We start from the raw sequence: 18799 nt of genomic DNA, 5'->3' as shown, positions 1-18799 counted from the left end.
TTGGACGCATCAATTTGCACCCCCTAACTATTAATTTGGACTTCTTAATTGTGAGGCCCTTTGTGCATCAACAATCGAACCAAAAGGTACTAAGATAGTACTGCCTCCGTTTTAAATTTTTTTTAGAATTTCAGGGGCTCAACCCCCAGCATTAAGCACGCCAAAAGGCCAGAAACGTTTTACAGCATCTGAATGGGGACACCATTCTACAGTTTTGTGTAGCACCAAGAAGGATAAAAGTACCAGAAACAGAACAGAAATCAACGGCCGCTAAACAGCACTAACAAAACCAGCGACTTTCTTCAGCGATGACGGCGCGCCTCAGTTGGTCCTGGCAGGGTCAGCCCCAGGCCAACCCCAGCTTAGCAGCGTCCCAAGCTTCTGTTCTGATGGTATTATCCTTCTCTTCAACGGCTTTCACCACTCAGTCACCAGGCTCTGTCATCCAGGCAACCTGGGTGGCCTTGTCGCCATCTTCCTGACCTCCTCCGCGCAGCTTGAGAGGCGCTCCTTCCCTTTCTCTGGGCACAGAATTAGCCAATTCTGCAGCAGCCCATAAAATCTTCAGGAGTAGAAACTCTATGTTTTTCCATGCACCATTCTGAAAGCACAGATCATTTCGTAGTTTCCAAATACTCCATAAGTAGCAGAGGAAACAATATTAGTCACTAAACGTCTCTTATTGCTCAGCCAGCAAGTCCCTATTGATTCAAAACTGTCACCTAAATCAACTCCTACTACCTCAGAGATTAAACACCAAGTTTGCTTAGCAACTACACAATCAAAGAATAGATGGTGAACGGATTCTGCCTCATTACAAAAGAGGCAAGAAGTGTCATCTAGTTTCTTTCTTTTTTCAAGGTTGTCTCTTGTCAAAACTCGATTCTTAGATAAGAGCCAAAGAAAGAAATGGACTCGAGGTGGTATTTTTAAGCTCCAGACTGCAGGGACATGAACTGGGCTTACCCCCTGAAATTGATCACTTTGTAAAGAGATTGAGAAGAGTACACCCCATTAGAGGTCAAGCTCCAGATCATCCAGTTCTCTTCCCCACTAAAGCTAATTGTGGAGGCTAGTTGGACTACCTCATGACAATCATCCATCAAATTTTGACTAACAGTTCTTCTAAAGGTACATTTCAAACATTCCCCACCCCATAGATCTGCAATAGTTTCATGTTTTCTCATTCACAATTTCATAAAGGTTCCAGTATTGTATTGCTAAGCTAGAGGAACCCAGCCAGTTATCTTCCCAAAACTTGATTTTCTTCCCGTCCCCCACCTTCCATCTGAACCCATCTTGGCAGCTTGAGCTGCCCACATTAACCCTTTAAAGAAGGTTGAGGCACCTACAGATCTAGAGCTGAGGATGTTAGGCCTTTCAGTGCTATACTTATGGTCTATTACCATCTTCCACAGCTTATCTCCCCCTTCCTGGTGAGGATGTTAGGCCTCCGTTTGATCGTGAGGCCAATCCGTCCGTAGAAGGAATCATCTTCAAATTAAAGTTCGTTTCGTTATTGGTGTTGGGCCCGGTTACCATCGCTCCGCGCACATATAAGCACGCCCGCCCGGCCCAGAGCCAACCCACAGCCCCCAACTCCCACGAGACCACGACTCACGAACCTGCAATTGGTAGAAGCGCCGCCGCCGCCGCCGCCCGCCATCGTGATGTGGATGGTAGGGTCGCTGTTGCGCCGCCTTGCCGCTGGTGGTGGCCCCGGCCACAAGCCGAAGCCGATCCGGCGGTGGGAGGAGGAGCGTGAGGTGATGCGCGCCACAGCCAAGGGCTTGAACGAGACGGCTTTCTCTCACGTCTACGCCAAAAACTGTACGTCGCTTGTTGTCATGCATCTTAATCGATGATGGGTTTCTAACGAATTTATCTGTCAGCTATGCCGTCAACATAACTCACCCATAATTAAATCATGATGCAGGGAGAGAAGCCGCACTGGCGTTCGGCGAGCAGGCTGCATATGACCTCAAGGTTTGCTCAAACCCATCCATGAACAGTTGAACACCAACACTCGACATTACTTATCATTACCGATTCTATTCGTCGTTGCGACGGCTTGCAGTTAGGTGATGAGCAGAGTGCGGCATCTGCGCTTCTCCTTTCCGCTAAATGCTACGCTTGGATCCATGACGAAGGTACGTACAGACTACAGATCAGAGAACACCTTTTCTTTCAACTCTACTACTAGTGCTGCTGGTTTGTGTGTGCTGACACGCCCTCGCCCCTCGGTCGATACCCGCGCAGACGAGGGGGCAATCGCTGCCACGAAACTCGCATTGGACAAGGCCCTCGCGTTGTTCCTCAAGAGAAACGATCTGCAAATGGCTGCCGCCAGTTGTGTGCAGCTGGCGGAGTTATATGTGGAGCAGCGGGAGCTACAGACCGCCTCGGACTTCTTCGAAAAGGCTGCGGGTTATTACGGTAGCAATCGCCGCAGCCGGAGATGCAGGTTCGAAGCAGGTCGGCTCAGGTTTCTCTTGGCCAACAAGGAGACCTATCGTCAGTCACCTGATCCTGATGTGCGTTCACAATTGTACGAGGTGTTTGCTACTGGTATAATGTAACTCTCCTTGGTTGTAAAACTACTGGTACAGCCAATTCCACGAGAACTCGGCCTGCTATGTCCTACAGTATTTACTCACGAATTTCGTTTCCCACAACCTCTGAGCTCATGTTATCACGCTGATGCCCGCTGTCCAAGGCTCGGTCACGCCGACCTTCCGACCAATACCAGCCGCATCAATGTGGTGGCTGGTCAGGCTAATTTTTTTTGGAAAAGAAACTGGTCAGGCTAATGGCATGTGGTGCAACGAGTAGAAAACCACACGCGAATTGTTTGACATGACTAAAAGAGTAGTCTATTTTAGAAAAAATTCAAATGTTTACCATTTTGACTTCTCCAGAATCCGATTTGGTTTGTTATTACCCCCATTTAGATCAATCCCTCAATAAGCAGATAATTTAGCTCATCCAAAAATTTTCAATACAAAAGTAATAACTCTAGTAAATATGAAACAATTTGAAGTCGTGAATCGTAATAGTCCGCCACGAGCCGCAAATGGATATCAAGATGCATTGGAGTCATTCGTCAGTACGATGGAATCCTCCGGCGCTGTCCGATGAATGAACATCCCCTCACGCTCCACACTCCACAACCGCGTCCAGCGCCTCTTGCGGGGATACGGCGGGCATGGTGACTGTTACAGTATATGATCAGTTGATCATTAGGAGTAGTGTAGGAGAAAATCACAGACGTTGATTACGGCGGTTGCCTAATCAATGGTTACGATCTTCTTTTAACAGACATCTCCTCCACCCCTCCACCCCTTCATACATGTATAAATAACAGTGATCAATGAATAAAGATGACTTCTTGCCTCACAATTACTACTGTAATTTTAGTTTTAAACACGTCATCAGCACTTGTTCTCCACGGAGCCACAGGAAAAGAAGAGAGTTTCATCTGTAAGTCATGATGCACAGAGAACTCTCCCTTGTTCTTCTCACATTCATCCTTCGCTTCATGAACGACGACCATCCTCGCCGGCGTGGTGCTGCAAACCCCGGCCGTTGCATGCCACGCACTCGCCCTGCCCGTCGTCGCCGCCTTGCCCACGGACTCCGAAGGGATGCTCGGGTCACCCTTGATCCCGAGCGCATCAGGCAGACCGGCGGTGACCCGGGCGCGGGCCCTAGCAGTGGTGCTCCGGCGTCTTCTCCACAGGCGGTGGCGGACCTGGGCCCTACATCACCTGCGCCGGCGCCACAGCACCGGCCTCCGCTGACTCGTGGGGATGGGTGGCTTTGCCCGCCTTCACCGTCGCCTGAGCGGGTGGCCGAGCGGTTGCGGGCTTCGGAGACGCTGCAACCGCTCCGCCCACTCCGCTTCTATCCCCTCCATGGATGGGGACCGTGCCCGGCCCGGACCGCGGCGGAACGCCGCCACCCGCTACTGGATCGGGCGCCCCCACCGCCGGCGAAGTGGCACTGCAGCCAAACCCGACGCGCCCCTCTGACGAAGCCGGGCCCTCGGGCACATCTTCACCGCCGCCTTTGCTCAGCCCGAGCGGCAACCGGGTGATCCGCCATTTGGCGCATCACCTCTCGCCCCGCCCGCGGCCGCCGGGATCTTGGGCTTTGACGGCACACATGCCCGAGGGAGAAGGTGACCGCGAGCGCTCGCGTTCACCCCCTCGTCGCCGCCTCTGAGACACTCGGGCGGCGCGGATCCAGGTGGCGCGGCGGCGCAGCGCACGGCCCCCGGGCGGTGCTGCTCCCGGGCGGCGCGTGCCCCACAGGAGCGGCGGCTGGTGGTGGGCGGGCTGGGCGGTTAGGGTTCCAAACCCTAACCGCTCCCGCATGGGCCGTCACCTCCGCCCGCGCTGGGCCGCCCGTACGCTGGGCCGCGCTGGCCGCGCTGGGCCGCCGCCTCCGCCCTCGTTGGGCCGCCCGTACGTTGGGCCGCCCGCACACTGGGCTGCTGTCCGCGCATTCCTGGGCCCTCACCCGCGCGCTGGGCTGCTCCGAAGAATTTAACTACCATTTGTCGTTTAATTTTTCTAATTTCCAGTAATTAGAGTTGATGATGTTTAGGGATTTAAATTTAGTTTTAATCCTCAGCTTATGATTTTCCATGTAGCATCCTGTGTTAGGAATTTTCCAAGGTTTTTATAACTTGAAAAATATGTCAATGAATATTTTCTTCAAATATTCCATATATTGACATATATTTTATTTGCATTCCTTCCAATGCATATTGAAAAAAAAAATTAATTCATCTTAATTAAATCCAAGTGATTTAATACGAGCAAGAATATAAATTTATTTAGTCCTTACACAATTGATGCCTCATTATTCATAAAATTAAGTTACCATGTGTTCTTAATTTTTTTGAATAATTATATAAGCTGCATCATTAACATTGCCATGACGATTGTTGACCTCTTGCATTATTTGCAATCAAGATCTTAAATTATCGTTATTTCATGCAAGATGGCATATTATTCATCTCAATTGGGTTATTTCTTACAACTCAATACGAGCAAGCATATACAATATGTTGTGCTACTACATATACTACAACACACCCATGATGATTTTCTAAATAGAAAATCTCTGGTTGCTTGTGTAGGATCAATGGCTAAAGAGTTCGAAGAACTCGCTCTTGATGGACATAACTATCCTACTTGGGCGCTGGATATCAAGATCAGCCTTGCCTCAAAGAACATTCTGAGTGCATTGCTACCTCCTGCAGAGAGGACTGAGCCACTGCATGATGCCTACAAGTACAACGCATTGTACATTCTCAGGCATCACCTCCATCCTGATCTGAAAGCAGAATACGTGATGGAAGAAGAGCCAAATGTACTATGGTTATCCCTTAAAAACAGGTACGAGCAACAGAAGGCTGTAATCTTACCTGAGGCGAATCATGACTGGACTCATATTTGTCTCCAGGACTACAAGTCCATAGGTGATTACAACCATGCTATTCATAAAATCTGTGCTCGTTTGCGTTTTTGTGGCAAGGAACCTTGAGATGCGGATAAGATTGAAAAGACACTCCAAACTATGCTCCCATCTGATAGGGTCTTGCAACATCAATACCGTGCTCGCAATTATCAGACTTACTCTGAACTCATACATGATCTGCTTCAGGCAGAAAAGCACGATGAGCTTACGATGAAAAATCATAAGCAACGTCGTGTTGGGGCTGCCCCTATGCCTGAAATACATCATGCTATCAAAGATGAGAAGAAAGGGAATGGCTTCAAAAATCATTCCAAGTTTTCTGATAATTCAAAGAAGCGCAGACGCAACAAGCGTAAGGGTAAGAAAAACACAAAGGCTCCGAGGAAAGACACTACTACTTCCAAGGATGAGAAGTGTAAGAAGTGTGGATGCTACAACCATCCCACTAACAAGTGTCGTACTCCTCGCCACTTAGTGGCTCTGTACCAGCAAGCTCTCAAAGGCAAGGCCGCAGAAGGACAGGAATACGAAGCTCACTTCGCCACTCCATCCAACTTGAAGGCTGATATTGGAAGTCCAAGCATGAGTCAAAAGGAACCATGCACTTCCAACCTCCCACTCCTGACCTACACTGAGCCTATGGACATAGACAACGTCATCGTCGACTATAGTCTGGATGACGTCTTTGGAGATATCAATTAGGATCCATAAGAAATCAGCTCTCTATTGTCCCTGTGTGTGTATGGGACATATGTATTGTAATAAGTCTCGAGACATCGACTATAAGTGTGTGTACACTTCATACTCTATCGTATTCTTATGTATGTAATTCTATGTATAATTAATTGAGTTCTTATAATTCTTTAATTATCTAGATTTGCAGGAGTCAATCCGATGGAGGAAGAATTGTGCCTAGTAGATAGTTGTACCACTAACTCTATTCTTAGGGAAACAAAATATTTCCAAACTCTCACTAAGAGAACAGGAAATGTTTTGACAATCGCTGGACGCGATGCAACAATAGTTGGTTCTGGACGAGCCACTATTACGCTCCCTATGGGTACACAAGTTACAATTGAGGATGCTTTATTGTATCCCGATTCAACTCGTACCTTATTGAGTTTCCGAGATATTCGGAAATGTGGTTTACATATTTCTACACATACAGAAAATAATGAGGAATTTCTTCTCATTACCAAACCTTCTGAATATGGCTCTAACATTCTGGAAAGAATACTTTCGTTTCCGTCTGGATTGTACTACACATACATAAAACCTGTACCTCATGTTACGTACAAGGTGATTTTTTCAGAATGTTGACGCATTCAAGACTTGGCATGCATGCCTTGGCCATCCTGGAATAGGAATGTTACGGAAAATCACAGGTAATTGCATTGGTTATGATTTAAAGTCTGCTAAATTTCCTAAACCTTCTGATTTTATATGTACATTTTGTGCAACGGGAAAGCTAATCTTAAAACCATCTCCGCTTAAGATTCACGCTGAGCCACTTAAATTCCTTGAACGCATTCAAGGAGACATTTGTGGCCCCATACAACCATTGTCTGGACCGTTCAGATATTTCATGGTTTTGATTGACACATCTACACGATGGTCACACGTGTGTCTCTTATCCACACGCAACCATGCCTTCGCTAAAATCATGACGCAAGTCATTCGATTGAAAGCATCTTATCCTGAACATCAAATCTAGAAGATCCGCCTGGATAATGCGGCTGAATTTGCTTCTCGAGCATTCAATGATTATTGTATGGCCCAAGGAATACACGTTGAACATTCAGTACCTTATGTACATACTCAAAATGGTTTAGCTGAATCTCTTATTAAGAGAATTAAACTCATTGCAAGACCTTTACTTCATGAATGCAATTTACCTACTTCTTGTTGGGGTCACGCAGTTTTACATGCTGCTGATCTCATTCAACTTCGCCCAACTGCATATCATAGCACTTCACCGTTGCACCTAGTGCGAGGCAACCCCCCAAGTATTTCCCATCTTCGGAAATTTGGATGTGCGGTGTATACCCCTGTTTCACCGCCTCAACGAACAGCTATGGGACCTCATAGGAAATTGGGTATCTATGTGGGATACCAATCCCCATCGATAATCAAATACCTAGAACCCCTAACCGGTGATTTATTCACAGCCCGGTTCGCTGATTGCATCTTTAATGAAGACCATTTCCCGGCATTAGGGGGAGAATTTAAGTATCCTAACGAATGCCAGGAAATCAATTGGGATGACAAATCCATCCTATACTCAGACCCTCGTACTCAGGAAACTGAACTTCAAGTTCAGAAAATTATAGAATTGCAACACTTTGCTAACAATCTACCTGATGCGTTTACTGACTATAATGGTGTCACAAAATCCTTGAATCCTGCTGTCAATACGCCCAGCCGAGTGGAGGTACCTCGAAAAACCATTCAACCCCCTTAGGGGGAGGGCTGCTAAGCGGGATAATGCTTCTAATAAGCGACAAAGGAAAGGGAGGAACACACGATTCTCTAAATCAGTAAACGAAAGTCAACTTCCGGTTGATGGACACCGAGTGGATACAGTACATCCACAAACCAGCACTATAGTGCACGATTCAGATGTTGCTGGCACATCGGAACACCCTGAACCCATTCTTCCTATGAATCAAGAAGAATTACATGGGGTACAAGAAATTTCCATTAATTATACTAGTTCTGGAGAACTGTATGATCGTAAGAATACGGTCGTCAACGCATGTTTCTCATCAATCATAGCCAATAACCTTCTATCTGATCCAGATCCTAAATCAATGGTAGAGTGTCAACAACGCTCGGACTGGAACAAATGGAAGGAAGCAATTAACTCCGAATTATCCTCACTAGCGAAAAGATAGGTATTCACCTCAGTGATACCTATACCTCATAAAGTTCATCCTGTCGGATTCAAATGGGTTTTCACTCGGAAACGAAATGAAAATAACGAGGTTGTGAGGTATAAAGCGAGATTAGTTGCGCAAGGGTTTACTCAAAGACCCGGCATTGATTACAATAAGACATACTCTCCTGTTATGAATGGAATAACTTTCCGATATTTAATATCATTGGCAGTACAAAAGCGTCTATTTTTGCAATTGATGGACGTCGTGACCGCATATCTTTATGGGTCACTAGATTCGGACATCTACATGAAAGTTTCTGATGGAATATCTGTACCGAATAATGGCAAAAACCGTAACTTGTTTTGTGTTAAACTTAACAAATCTCTCTACGGCTTAAAACAGTCTCGGAGAATGTGGTACGATCGACTTAAAGAATTCCTTATGGATAAGGGTTATTCTAACAGTGATGATTGCCCATGTGTATTCATTAGGAAATCTTCTATAGGCTTCTGTATTATATCAGTTTATGTAGATGATTTAAATATCATTGGTCATAAACGTGATATTGATGAAGCATGTAATCTTCTAAAAACAGAATTTGAAATGAAGGATTTGGGTAAAACCAAATTTTGCTTGGGTTTGCAACTTGAGCACCTTCAAACGGGAATTCTTGTTCACCAATCTGCATATGTCCAGAAAGTATTGAGTAAATTCAATATGGTCAATGCATATCCGTCCAAAACTCCAATGATCGTTCGGTCTCTTGAGAAGGATAAAGATCCTTTCCGACCACGTGAAGATGGAGAAGAGGTTTTAGGTCCTGAATACCCATACCTCAGTGCAATTGGAGCACTTATGTATCTAGCAAACAATACCAGACCCGATATTGCATTTGCAGTAAATCTACTTGCTAGACACAGTGCCGCTCCTACTAAACGCTATTGGAATGGGATTAAGAATATTCTCCGATATCTCCAAGGCACGGCAGATCTTGGTCTATTTTATGAAAGAAATCAAGATCCTAGCCTCGTCGGATATACAGATGCAGGTTATCTTTCAGATCCTCATAATGCAAGATCACAAACAGGATATGTTTTTCTGCATGGTGGAACTGCTATGTCCTGAAAGTCCTCTAAACAGACTCTGGTAGCAACGTCCACAAATCACTCAGAGATCATTGCACTATATGAAGCCTCACGTGAATGCGTATGGCTAAGAAGGGTGATTAATCATATTCAATCATCTTGTGGAATTCAACCCATTGAGTTACCCACCATTATCTACGAAGATAATGCAGCTTGTGTTGCACAGATGCAACAAGGTTATATCAAGAGTGATGCTACGAAGCATATCTCTCCTAAACCATTTTACCCTCACCAACTCCAACAAAGTGGTGAGATAAATGTCATGCAAGCTAAGTCTTGTGATAACCTCGCAGACTTATTCACTAAGTCACTACCTTATTCTACATTTAACAAATGTGTTAAGGGCATTGGTATGCGCCGACTTAGAGATTTGCTTGCATCAGGGGGAGAATCTCTTTGATTTAACTATTCTTACACATCACATTGTACTCTTTTCCTATATGAGTTTTGCTACATAAGTTTTCTCATATTAGGTTTTTAATGGGGCAATGTCAACGCAAGTAAATGTCTATCTCTCGTTTTCCCTCCGGGATTTTCGATAGAGATACCAAGGATATATACTGTTCATTTTCTCCAAATTTTCCCACTGGGTTTTTCTGGAGTTTTACGCAGTATATATATATTGCAAGCCTTTATTTCACAGGATCTCTAAAGATTATACATGATGGACAACTGCTCAAGGGGGAGTGTTACAGTATATGATCAGTTGATCATTAGGAGTAGTATAGGAGAAAATCACAGATGTTGATTACGGCGGTTGCCTAATCAATGGTCACGATCTTCTTTTAACAGACATCTCCTCCACCCCTCCACCCCTTCATACATGTATAAATAACAGTGATCAATGAATAAAGATGACTTCTTGCCTCACAATTACTACTGTAATTTTAGTTTTAAACAGTGACGAAGACCCTCGCGGCTGGAGAGGTCGAGCTCGGCTTGGTCGATGTTCGGTCGCCGCGATCGAGCACGCAGAGGGTTGTGAGCGGACCGGCGTTTGAGGCTGGGAGCTGGGATCGTGGAGGGCGTCGAAATAGCAGGGCGCTCAGCCGCGCGTGAAGGCCTGCCACCGCGTCGACGGCGTATTGTGTGGCGAGTGGCGACCCGCCCGCCACCACCGTGGCGGACTGCGGTGCAGGGGCGGGATGCGCAACGCTCTTGTGTCGTCTGCGGCGGGGGAACCTTCTTGTTATGCTCGCGTGTGCGCGGCGTTGGCTGGGCCGCCTCAGCATTGAGGCGAACGTGTCACGCTCCGCCGTACGTGCCAACGGGCGCCGCGGCTGCTGGCGATCGTAGGTCGTGTGCCCCACGACCCGGAAATCGGCATCGCAGGCAACGAGCGCCTTGGCGGCACTGGGCCTTCTTGTGTCCCGGGGCCAAGCAGTTGGTTCATATCCACGTGGTGGATTCGAGATGCAACCACAAAAAACTCCCTGTTAGTCTGCAATCTCATGTCAGTACTATCCAGCAGCAGCAGAATATCAGAGCGTTGCTGATTAGCAAAATCCTTTCACCGGGAATCAACCTCATGTCAATCACCAGCAGCAGCAACCTTGAAATGTTTCTGATCAGCAAACTCCTGTTGCTAACTGTAGAAACAGATGACACTGGTCATCCTGACCGTTCTCCACTGTAACGCCCTGGAGCTATTCTCCCGGCCTCTGTATGCACGTTAGCTAGAATCTAGGAGCTTAGTTAGCAGCTCATGGCTCAAGCACATGTATATGTAACAGTCTGTTCAGACGAATCAATCGTTGAGCATTCCATTCCAACTCTCTTCACAGTATCAGTCTAAATCCTATTTTCCCGGCTGCTCTCTGCTGCGCTCTCCCATGGCGTCGTGTTCGTCATCCTCCGACGGCTCCTCGGTGCACAGCTCCAACCCCTTCTTCCAGGCGCAGCCGGTGCCAATTCTTGCTGCCTCCGTCAACCTCCTCAACATCAAGACCCACGTTCTGATGACGCTGGACTTCGACGAGGGAAACTACGCCCAATGGATCGCCTTCCTCGACAACACCTTCCTGAAGTTCGGCATCCTCGACCATGTTGACGGCACGGTCAACGCCCAGAACCGCCTCCACGATCCAGAGTGGACCCAGATCGATCATTGCATCGTTTCTTGGCTCTACTCCACGGTGACCAAGGGCATCATGGACACTGTCTTCCAGCCCCGGCGCACGGTGTTCTCCCTGTGGACAGCGATCTGCAACCTCTTCCTCGACAACGCCATGCACCGTGCGGTCTACGCCCTTCAAGAATTCCACAGCCTGTTCCAGGGCGACATGACCATCAACGACTACTGCAGCCGCCTCAAGAAACTCTCCGACGTCCTGCGCGACGTCGGCTACCAGGTGTCTGACGCCGCGCTCGTGGTGAACACTCTCCGCAGGCTCAACCCCAAGTTCACCAACGCGATCTCCGTACTCGGCTCCAGGACCGGCGTTGTCCAGGTCTGGTCCATGCCTCAGTGGCGCGCGCGGGGCAGCGGTTTTCTTGGCCCTCGCCCAAACGCAGCAGCATCAGAAACTCTCTTTCAGTGCAGGATCTATCAAAGACCATTGTGAGCCCTCAGGGTGCAAGTGGTCCTAACAATATGGGAACTGCAGATAGTAATTTGACAGATAAGGCTGGGCCATGCAACAGCAAGAAGGTACTCCGTATTAACAGCAGCATGCAATGAAGAAAATGGTGCGAGAAGAAGAACTGAATCACCACCAGCAGTGCGTACAAAGGTTCACGAGAAGGCAAGCAAAAAAGGGAAATAAAATCTTGGAATGTTGCTGATCAGGAAGCTGCTGTTGCTAAACAGCAGCAACAGTTTGCGGAACCCTGTTTCTAGTGCCAGATCAATGTACGTTGTGAGTTCCCAAGGTGCAGGTGATCCTAACATTAAGGGAAGTGCAGGCAGTAATGCCACAACTAGTGTCGGACGTGCAGTGACACGAAGGCATCAAGAGCAGCACTCAACGAAGAAAATGGTGGAGGTAGAATTGAATCACGAATTGCGAGTTCTGAAAGAATTTCAGTGGCAATGACGCAAAACATGGGAGGGGAGGTAGTAGGCAGAATCCTCAGAGATGAAGCCAGCATGAAAACAATGTTGTCGGTGAAGATATTCTGAATAGAAAAGGCAATGGCAACCTTCCTGATTCTCCTGTGGTGAAATCTTCCTGGACTGCTGTAGCAGCGGAGGAACAACAAATAAAGGTGCAAATGTTTATAGCCAACAATGATGTAGTACTCCTGAACAGAGAAGGCATCAATGGAAGTGGAGAGGCGGCTAATGGCTTCATGGCTTAGATCATGGCAATGCGTGATTGTGCTACCAGGTATGCTGACAATAGTATTCCGATGCCTTCAAAGGTGCGTTATCATTTTCAGATCCAGAAGTAATTGACTTTGAGGGAAATAGTAATGCAGATCGGTTCAGGGCTGATCACATATAGGCAACTTTATGGTGACCGCAATTGCATGCCTGCCAAGGCATTATGCTGAAATTAAGCATACTCTCCGAACTTCGTGTTACAGTTCACTTGCTGTAGCTTGATCCTTTGAATGATGCTGAAAAGGGCATGGTCTTCTAAGGAGTCGCCTGTTGCTTGCGGTACTCCTAGAATTGAGAAAACAAACTCAAGTCAGGTCGTCTGGGAACATTGGAACGGAGAAGTTTTGCAGCGGTGCTGTAGGAGACAAAAGAAGCAGCATCCCAAGAGCAACATTTCAAGCATGAGGATAGGGAAGCAAATTTTGAAGCGAATGAGTTAGCAAAACAGGCATTTGTGTGTTTTTTTAAAAAAAACTTTCCAATTTCGTTAAATCAATAGAATGTCACTCTCGTCCCCAATCTGTTCCTCTCGATGCCGTGACCATCACGGACCCACGGCCCAAACCCATGCCAACATTTCATCCATCAAATTAGAGAGGAAAACATCACTGTAGGCTGTAGCCGACGGACCTAAACGTTCCATATATGGCAGCCTATATAACTAACAGAATGCGCCGGCATTTCTATCCAGCATCCACGCTGGTCCTTCCCGGTAACCCCCTCTTTCGAAAACCAACCTCCAACACCACAGCCATGGCGACCCGCCTGGTGTTCGTCGACGGTCTAGGGAGGCCGAGGCTGATCGCCGAGGCCTTCCTCCACGAGGGGGGAGACATTCATCTCTGTCTCCGCGTCCTGGACCGCCAGGCCATCCCCCGCCTCGTCGCCACTCTCCTGCTCCACCGCGTCGAGGCCCTCCGCCCGGCAACGAGCGTACGCAACTGCGGCCGCGGCCCATCGACACCGAGCGCCGCGGCGGGTACGATCAGAGCGCGGCGCTGGAGAAGAGGGTGAGGTCGGCCGATGTCGATTCCGTAGACGGAGAGGACGAATCTCCATTCCTCCGCCAATCCGTACGCCACGTTGGGCTCGTCGGCGTTGGGGAGCGCGGCCGCGGGGAAGGCTGATATTCTGGTTGTCACGTGGAGGAGATAACGCGCTCCGGTCTGGTGATCGCGGTATCCGATGAATACATCCACGTTGCAGTCGTCGCGGAGGAAACAAGCCGACACCACTCGCGTCGCGCTGTGGCGATCGAGCACGGCGACGACGACCTCGCCCGTCCCGTCGCGGTGGAGCAGGAGAGTGTCGACGAGGCGGGGGATGGCCTGGCGGTCCAGGACGCGGAGACAGAGATGAATGTCTCCCCCCTCGTGGAGGAAGGCCTCGGCGATCAGCCTCGGCCTCCCCCGCCTCGTCGACACTCTCCTGCTCCACCGCGACGGGACGGGCGAGGTCGTCGTCGCCGTGCTCGATCGCCACAGCGCGACGCGAGTGGTGTCGGCTTGTTTCCTCCGCGACGACTGCAACGTGGATGTATTCATCGGATACCGCGATCACCAGACCGGAGCGCGTTATCTCCTCCACGTGACAACCAGAATATCAGCCTTCCCCGCGGCCGCGCTCCCCAACGCCGACGAGCCCAACGTGGCGTACGAATTGGCGGAGGAATGGAGATTCGTCCTCTCCGTCTACGGAATCGACATCGGCCGACCTCACCCTCTTCTCCAGCGCCGCGCTCTGATCGTACCCGCCGCGGCGCTCGGTGTCGACGGGCCACGGCCGCAGTTGCGTACGCTCGTTGCCGCGGCGGAGGGCCTCGACGCGGTGGAGCAGGAGAGTGGCGACGAGGCGGGGGATGGCCTGGCGGTCCAGGACGCGGAGACAGAGATGAATGTCTCCCCCCTCGTGGAGGAAGGCCTCGGCGATCAGCCTCGGCCTCCCTAGACCGTCGACGAACACCAAGCGGGTCGCCATGGCTGTGGTGTTGGAGGTTGGTTTTCGAAAGAGGGGGTTACCGGGAAGGACCAGCGTGGATGCTGGATAGAAATGCCGGCGCATTCTGTTAGTTATATAGGCTGCCATATATGGAACGTTTAGGTCCGTCTGCTACAGCCTACAGTGATGTTTTCCTCTCTAATTTGATGGATGAAATGTTGGCATGGGTTTGGGCCGTGGGTCCGTGATGGTCACGGCATCGAGAGGAATAGATTGGGGACGAGAGTGACATTCTATTGATTTAACGAAATTGGAAAGTTTTTTTAAAAAAAAACACACAAATGCCTGTTTTGCTAACTCATTCGCTTCAAAATTTGCTTCCCTATCCTCATGCTTGAAATGTTGCTCTTGGGATGCTGCTTCTTTTGTCTCCTGCAGCACCGCTGCAAAACTTCTCCGTTCCAATGTTCCCAGACGACCTGACTTGAGTTTGTTTTCTCAATTCTAGGAGTACCGCAAGCAACAGGCGACTCCTTAGAAGACCATGCCCTTTTCAGCATCATTCAAAGGATCAAGCTACAGCAAGTGAACTGTAACACGAAGTTCGAAGAGTATGCTTAATTTCAGCATAATGCCTTGGCAGGCATGCAATTGCGGTCACCATAAAGTTGCCTATATGTGATCAGCCCTGAACCGATCTGCATTACTATTTCCCTCAAAGTCAATTACTTCTGGATCTGAAAATGATAACGCACCTTTGAAGGCATCGGAATACTATTGTCAGCATACCTGGTAGCACAAACCTGCTCTATCAACTACATATGTCTTGGACGACCCACCAGCTGCACTGCATACCTCGTCACTATCTGGTATGGCCTTCTCTTTGCCCTTGCCACTGCCACGGCAATCCATTCTCTGCAGTATGTCCTTAGCATTAATTTCAATTAATATAAAAGAAAATAAAATCTGTGTATAACCTGTTCGTTAAAGAACAATCAGACAATATATTTTTACTAGTATGTGATCCAGCAAGTCGAAACCAATAAAATAAATCATCACTCAAGCAGCTAAAATGAAAAATGAACTTTCATTACTCAACAATTCAACATTAATCTACTACATTCATGCACTCCAAAATTTCAATCACTTCTTACAAATTTTACACTACACATCATCACAAATAATGTTGCTTCACAGACAACCAATTGGTATTTAACACACAGATGCAGATCATATGGCTCAAAATAGGAATAAAGATGCTAGCTACAAATCAATTACTTTAGTTGAAAGGAGGAACCTTAATCGCTAGAGAAAATCAGGAGGCACTCACAGGGAAGCTTTGCTTCAAGTCCGGCCGCTTGACGTTCTTCTCCAAGAGCTCCTAACACTGACAGGGAGCCGAGGCCACGATTAGTAATCGTTAAGCAGGAACACATACACATCATACTAGAAATTCAAATCAATGTGACCCCATGGCACTCAAATCAGCAAACTGTAAAAGCTTGAGCATGCATCCTGAATATAGATGAAGAAATAAAGACATCATATATATCTGAGATAGAGCAGAGAAGGTTATCTTTCTCTACGTCCTGCAAATTAAATTCACTAGCACTTGTAGGAGGAGGCGCAAGCGCGCAGCCCTCGGCGGCCTGGAGGCCGGACCGCCGGAGGGGCGGAGCCGAACACCTCGGCCGTCCAATCCTCCCGCACCGCCGACTGCACCCACAGTGGGAGGTCCACGGCTCATGGCCTACGGCCAGGTAGCGCTGTCCGCGCGGGGGCCCGGGGCCGCGCTCAATTTCCCCGTCGAGCGCGTGCAGGAGTCGCTCCGCGTGCTCGCGCTGGGCGGCGGCTACGGAGCTCGTGCCTTGCCTGCGCGGCGGCGGAGCTCGACGGCAAGAACGGGCTCCCTCTCCCCTGAGCTCTACGCAACCTCGACCTTCTTCCCCTGCTCTAAGGCACGGCGCCGTCGCCGCCCTCCAGGGACGCGTGGTGCGCGGGGGACTTGCACGTCAGCAGCTCCAGGAACAGCACCCCGAGAGAGTACACGTCGGACCTGAACATCGGGCGGCGCGCGTCCACGAGCTCCGGCGCGCGGTAGGCGGTACCCGCCGCCGCTCCCGCCAGGGCGCGCGGGGGCCGGGGGGAAGATCTGGTGGAGGCAGTAGTCGGAGTCTCGGAGAGCGCAGCCGCGTCGGGGACCGGGCGCAGCAGGAGGTTGCAGGTGCGCCGTGCGCGGCGGCGGCGGAGGGTGGGGATTTGGAGGAAGAAGAAGAACAAGCGCCGCCGACGGCCCGACGCTGCGAGCCTGTGCCTGGAAAGGTAAATGGATTTTTAGGGTTTCGATGGGCTGGAAACGTAAATGGGCCGGTGTGGGTAAATTTTGGACCACGGTGGCGCGCGCGGGAAAGGTCGAAATTTTTGGCCGGTATGGGAAAATATCGGACCCCACCGATAACCGAGAAATATCGGATATATCTGGAAAAATCGGCCGATAAAAAAAACTCTGGCACGGCTGCCTCGCGCGGCGCTCGGAGACGACGGGCCGCGGCCGCAGTTGTGTACGCTCGTTGCCGCGGCGGAGGGCCTCGACGGGCAGCGGCTGCCTCGGCCCCCCCGCGCGGCGCTCGGAGACGACGGGCCGCGGCCGCAGTTGCGTACGCTCGTTGCCGCGGCGGAGGGCCTCGACGGGCAGCGGCTGCCTCGGCCCCCCCGCGCGGCGCTCGGAGACGACGGGCCGCGGCCGCAGTTGCGTACGCTCGTTGCCGCGGCGGAGGGCCTCGACGGGCAGCGGCTGCCTCGGCCCCCCCGCGCGGCGCTCGGAGACGACGGGCCGCGGCCGCAGTTGCGTACGCTCGTTGCCGCGGCGGAGGGCCTCGACGGGCAGCCGCTGCCTCGGCCCCCCCCGCGCGGCGCTCGGAGACGACGGGCCGCCGCCGCAATTGCGTACGCTCGTTGCCGCGGCGGAGGGCCTCGACAGGCTGCGGCTGCCTCGGCCCCCCGCGCGGCTCTGGATGATCAGTCGCTCCAGCGGCTAGAGGAGGGTCAGTTCGGGACTAGTGAAGAGGATGAGGATCAGGAGCGGCCGGCTGATCTCGCACTGCCAAGGTATTTACCTAAGCTAATTTTTGCCTTAATTTTACTGTGTCCAATGCTCTGTATTTGTGTTCATGGTGTTTCAAAGACCAGGATGCATGATCTAGACTTATGGTTAATGGTTTTTGTATGTCTGCCTCAAATGTAGTAGAAACTGGCTCGATGCAGTAACTGTCAAGGTCGGTTGATGTTTTTTGTTTTTTTTGAAAAGGATAATGGATTTTGTATGTCTGCCTCAAATGGTAGTAGAAACTGGCTCAATGTAGTAACTGGCAAGGTCGCAAGTGGAAACTATTTGTGTGAAATGTTATGGCCATGTCAATTCATTGACAGACACTACAGATGTCGTAACTGTGATTCTTACAAAAGGTAGAATCAGATTGCGTATAAAAAATAATTAGCTGCACATAAGTCTAAGCTACACAGTTATATGAAAAAAAAGGTATAGTTCATCTATGTTGTATATACTGATTTGTTCTAATGTTGTGCAGTGTTCCCTCGAACCGGTTGTTGCGTAGCATATTTCAACTCCTGGAAGAAATCGAAAGGAGTCAGTACAACATTCAAGACAATACAGTTATTGAAGCAGCAAATACTTTGATTAATCAAATGCTAAGTCACTTGTCGGACCAAGCGCGCAGAGAAATCATATCCAATCTATCTGTGTCATCAACCGAACCAGGACGAGACCCATTGGCCCATCCTCCTCATCGAAACATGCACAGGTTTGGAATGTGGAAAAGCTTTCTAACCACAGTTGGCCTCTCTATTGCATCAAACATCTGTCTGTATTTTTTATCTGTCGGAATGAGGTTGCTAGAGCAAAGTGAGCAAAGTGAGGTAAGATCAGAGTCTCTGAGCGCACCGACGGAACAGGATGAATGGAACAGGTGGGTGCTCAAGTTCCTTAGGTGGATGGCCGAGCGAGT

The 18799-nt window shown here is 49.4% G+C and overlaps 1 long non-coding RNA gene across 1 annotated transcript; it reads right to left on the bottom strand.

Annotated features, from left to right (window-relative positions):
- Positions 1–15047: 15047 nt before the first annotated feature.
- Positions 15048–17214, bottom strand: LOC112889667. Its single transcript, XR_003228155.1, has 2 exons — positions 16105–17214; positions 15048–15689 (listed from the first exon to the last, which is right to left on the bottom strand). It is a non-coding gene; the product is annotated as an uncharacterized LOC112889667 (long non-coding RNA).
- Between the last annotated feature and the right edge of the window lie 1585 nt (positions 17215–18799).

This window comes from Panicum hallii, chromosome 1 (genome assembly GCF_002211085.1).
Source record: "Panicum hallii strain FIL2 chromosome 1, PHallii_v3.1, whole genome shotgun sequence".
In the NCBI taxonomy this organism is placed as follows: domain Eukaryota; kingdom Viridiplantae; phylum Streptophyta; class Magnoliopsida; order Poales; family Poaceae; genus Panicum; species Panicum hallii.
Note: the sequence above shows the minus strand (reverse complement) of the source record. Positions and strands in the feature narration are given on the sequence as shown.